We start from the raw sequence: 5298 nt of genomic DNA on the forward strand, positions 1-5298 counted from the left end.
ATTAACTGAATTCTTTAGATCATTTTTAGGACTTTACACAGGACCAACAAAAGTGACATATCATAGACTTATACAGTTCATAATCCCAGAATATTATTCTTGTTTTGTCTCTTACTGTAAAATTAAATATGAGATGACATACACAATAAAACCTTTTTAAACTACTCTGACTGTTGTCATACACTTTTCAATAGTGTTCCATAAATAGTGAACATCACTCTATTACAGCATTAGCCAATCACGCTTCATCAGGCATGGATAGATTGGGCAATAGCACAGGAGGAGGGGTGCATTTTATTTGAGTGGCTCTACTATTGTCTATAAAAAAAAGCTCACTCTAGCACTAACAATCTAAGATTTAGAAAAAAAAAGATAACTGAATAATAATAAAAATAAACCTTTTTGAGCAATTTTGCAAACAAGACTGTAAGCAAGATTTTTACATCATTTTTTTACCATCATGTGTGGTAAAGGTAAAGTGTAGTATATAACAACACTGCCTGTCTTGTTGGCGACTGCAGTTCAAACCTCATTGGGTCAAGTGCTCTATGCTATATCAATAAGAGTCCTTGGGCAAGACTCCTAACACTACAGCTGCCTATATTAAACATGTTTGAAATTCTAACTCACTCTGGATAAGAGTGTTTCCCAAAAGCATAAAATAACATACATGCATGTTTGGTATAAACATGTTTTAAAAATAGATCAGGCACTGATAGTGGCCAAACAAGGTTGTGAGACAACAACAGAACAGGCCCATGTGACTTTTGCCAGCCAATGAGATTCTGAGTCATGAAACACAAAAGTTGATGAAGTTTAGTTAGTTTCTTGCTTCTTTCAAACCGTCTCCTCTGAGGTCAGAGCGTTATGCTGCAATAATGATACCAGTCTGGATACTTATATTTTTGAGCTACAAGACATGTATGTTTCTAAATATTTACTAGTGTTCATAATTACATGTGTTATTGGATTCAATTTTGCCTACATTTTTTTTTCCTTATTGGTCTGACTATGTTTCATTTTATAGGTCCTGTGCAAACTACAAACCTTGCTAATCAAGCAAACCTGATGCAACCTGGAGAAAATATCACTCTTAACTGCACATTTAAAGAAAAATATGATGACAATACGTGCATGTGGTACAAACAAAGACTGAACCAGGAGCCTCAGCAAGTAGGAAAAGTGCTAAAAAATAAACAGGCCATACCTTCATCTCCATTCAGCAACTCCACATTCAGAATGATTTGGAATGACACCACAAACTCTCTGACTATTCTAAATCTTACTGAAGATTATAAAGGAACGTACTTCTGTGCAGTGACAGACAAAACAATGATTCTCTTTTCCTCTGCTACATTTGTCAATGTGACAGGTAAATAAGTTGTTTCCTTTAAACGTCTTAAAATATAAAACTATACTATAACTAAAACACAGAGCACTTCTAATCTTAATGTTAAATCTACTGTTATATTATGAAGTAGAGAACTGAATGTCTTTGTTCTGAATAAATACAATGATTTTTAATCTGTGGATTGCAAAGTGCTCTAAGATAATTAGATAATGCTAATTATTTAGTAGTACAGTTGTTTAAGCATAAGAGGGAAACCATGATGAACAAAAAGCAGACACTGTGTGTTTTTATTGAACAGCACATGCAGGGTTAAACCTAACAGAGTCTACCAGTAGTGGAAAAGGGTCAGGAACCCCAAAAACATCCCAGTCAAGCAAGTATATTTGTACCTTTTTGCTTTAAATAAAGTGATCATCATAGAAGCTTGCTCTTCAAGGTTCTAAGCCATAGCCACAAGTGTTTTATAAATCAAATGCCTTTCTCATAAAAATCTAGCTTGACCATGTGAAAGATAACAAGAAAAACTAAGAGCATATAATATTTTTTATAATTACCAGGATATCAAGGTTTATACACATCGTTGCATCATAATTCAGCATTAGAGTTTATTCCTCAAGCAATAGCTGACTTGAGCCTTATTGTTAGACAAGAAGAAAGCTCTCTCTCTTTTACACACACACACCTCTCCCACTTTTCTCTCTTACTAACACACACATGTTTGTGTATTAAGGACAAAATTCTTTGTTGGTGGACTAAACTTAATCTTTGTTCATTTATACTTTTACATCTTCATTTTAACTCATAGCAGAGCTGTGTAGTTAATGTCTGACATAATGGTGGCATAACAGGGTGCTCAGGATGACCCTTTTTAAATGTTTTAATTATGTAGTGATCTTCCCTTGAACTGTGCTGGTTATAGCTGTCTGATTAGCGTCTGATCTCTTGGTTGCATACCACACACTTGCACTTTAATTTGTATATTCAATTATTTTATAAAGATTGTTCTACAGTAAAGCCCGTGGGTCCTGTAGTGATCTGTCTTGGAGCAGTGCTGGGAGTGTGTGTGGCTGTTATCATTGCTCAAGCCATAATCATTTGTAAGATGAAAAACTCTGAAAGTGGCAATGGTAAGTGTTCATAAAGGGCAGGAGGTTTGAACTCTTCTAATTCATGACTTTGAATATTAACAATATTGATTAAAAAAAATAAGCAAACATTTTGGCATGGAGGTAATATTACCTGATCCAATTACAATTAATACTTTATTTTCACCAACCACAGCAAGACCTCAAGAAAGAAGTGTGATGGAGAAAACCACCAATCAGGTACAACTTGTGCAGTTTGCTTAAACGACTTTATTAGTAACACTTTGTTCTCCAGGTTTATGCTCTTCATCTTGGTTGTGGCATGCATCAGTTGACATAAAAACTCTGACTTGATGCTTAGCAACGTGCCTATCATAGATGACAACAGTAGACAACAGTGTTAGGGGTTTAACCTGATACATCAGATTTTATCTCGCATTTTGTGCATGTTTTTAATTGTGTTGTTTCAGACATAGCAGGTGATGTACACAGCAGAAGACAAGTTGTTGTAATATTAGTCAAATTCTAAACAATGATGAGATTTGTGAGTCATAAAAAGCAATTAAGTGCCATTTATTCCATTTAAATCTATGATATCTTTCACTAAGAATGTTTCTGGGTCTGCTCAGCTCAGCTTCCTCTGTTTCATATCTGTGGAGCTGATATAGCTTATAGCTGTAGCCTAATTACAACATCATTGATATTCATGCATGAAGCTGTTGTGGTGGAGATGTACGAGACAGGTAACACTGCACTGCTGTAGAGGAGGAGGAGAAGGCAACTCACTGTCTCTGTGTTTGAGACTAGTACTCATATTCTAAATAAGGATCACAATGACAGTAATGTTCACTAAACAATGTTGTTCATTCCCACAGATACATGATGCTGAAGAGCTGAATTACGCTGCCATTCATTTCAATGGGAGGAAAACCAAAAGAGGGCAGGTGAAGAGAGGACAGCCTGAAGACAGCATGTACTCTGAAGTGAAACATTCAGCTCCTACTGACTATCATCTAGATTGTTAGCTCACTTCCCTTCTATAATCCTAAGTGAAGTCTGGACACATTATCTTTATTCCCTGTTCATCTGCTTTCTGAACTTTAAGGTATGTTGTGTTTCTGTTGGTTCATTCCAGCTTCAATAGTAATGTGCAACATTTGTCTTATAAAACCACTGTGCTCAAAACTGGGTGTCAGATAAAGAATATCCACAATGTACCCATTCTGTTGTGCTTACTTAGTTATGACTGTTGATTTTCTGACCATTATATCTGCTCTTCATACTACAAGATTGCATTGTGCCTGTTGTTTTGTTGCTTAGCATTTGATATTACATTTCAGCTATAAATATTAACATATATAAGAATGTATTATTATTTCTTCTTATTATTATTATAGATAATCAATATTAAATTTTATGTTGTAACATTGAGCGGTAAGGAGGCAGATGCATGTGCGGAGAAGAGTAAGATTTAATTGGGGCAAATCCAGAATCAGAGTCGTTAATGCAGTCCAGGGTCAAAGAGCCAACACGGAGAGCACGGAGATACATGAATAAATGGAACAAGGGCTAAGACACACGAGTAACTAAACACAGAAGTAAACAAGGGAGCAGGTTATAACACAGACTGACGCTAGGATTACACAATGGTGCAGAGTAACAACCATTAGAATAAACCTGCAAACAATAAACTAAACACATTCAAATAAACAGCACCTAAAACACAAGGCTCAAGACAGGGTTTAAATATGAGAACCAAAGGCAGAAACGAGGGACAGGTGCAAGCAGTCAAACGAGGGGTGGAGAAAATGAAACTAAGGAACGGAACTAAAAAATACAGAACCTGGGAGAGACTGATCATGACTGATGTGTACTTTTTTTAATGCATTCTATTTAATACTGTATGATTTATTTTCTTACCATACTGATTCATATTACAACATCTTTTTTTTTTTAATTTGTATTTGTTTTATTCCATCCTAATTCAGTTCCTCTACCAATGATCAATAGCCTTTTACTAACTATGTGCTTCACAGATATTGCCATTTGTAAATCTATAACTACCCAAACATTTTGCATAGACAAAAAGTGATTCAACGTATACTGAATAATTAGGCTGTAAAGCTTAATAGGCTAAAAAGAGAAGAATAAATCTATATTGAATATGGACATGTAACCTTCGACCCTTATGTATGTAATATGAAAATAAAGTTTAAGGGCCTGTGTATATGTAAATATTATATCAGTATATGTTGTTTTATTTTCTAAATTACTGAATAATATGAATGTGTGCACATAAACAAACTCAGACACTTTAACACTATCACAGCATAAGTAAATACAGTCTGATAGTCAGTAGGGTGGGAAATGAATAAATATGTATTAATAATTTAAAATATTTATTTTAAACACAATAATAATAACATGAAACTTTTATTTTTGTAAATAGTGTGACATCGTGAAGCTGCGGTAAAACGTGAGTGATGAACTTTTAATGGCAGAATGCAGATTACAAAGAGAAACAGAGAAACAGAAACAAAAGCAGAGAAACAGGCTTTGCAAAGTCTCTGCACACACTAGGAACCTTCAATGCAAAACACTGAACTCTGACCTTTGTGGGAGATAAACCTCTGAATTATGTTTAACCCTCTGACATCTCGGGGCATTTCCTCTGTTTTTACATATCATTTTAAATTCACTTTAAAGGTTTTTATGTATAACATGATATCCATATGTTTCATATCAAAGTGAGGCACATGATGTGTATCTTCCTCTATTATATAACTTCTATATGTGACCTCTCATGGGGTCTTTATTCTTACTATCGACAAATCTGAAAAGGTAGATTCTACAGATTCAGAA

The 5298-nt window shown here is 34.7% G+C and overlaps 1 long non-coding RNA gene across 1 annotated transcript; it reads left to right on the forward strand.

Annotated features, from left to right (window-relative positions):
• Positions 1-831: 831 nt before the first annotated feature.
• On the forward strand, positions 832-4811 carry LOC145651702 (uncharacterized). The gene is made up of 5 exons (XR_014117607.1): positions 832-921; positions 1028-1372; positions 1650-2478; positions 2633-2676; positions 3312-4811. It is a non-coding gene; the product is annotated as an uncharacterized LOC145651702 (long non-coding RNA).
• Positions 4812-5298: the final 487 nt, after the last annotated feature.

The sequence above is a fragment of the Electrophorus electricus genome, chromosome 16 (assembly GCF_041902795.1).
Source record: "Electrophorus electricus isolate QZ-2024a chromosome 16, ASM4190279v1, whole genome shotgun sequence".
In the NCBI taxonomy this organism is placed as follows: Eukaryota; Metazoa; Chordata; class Actinopteri; order Gymnotiformes; family Gymnotidae; genus Electrophorus; species Electrophorus electricus.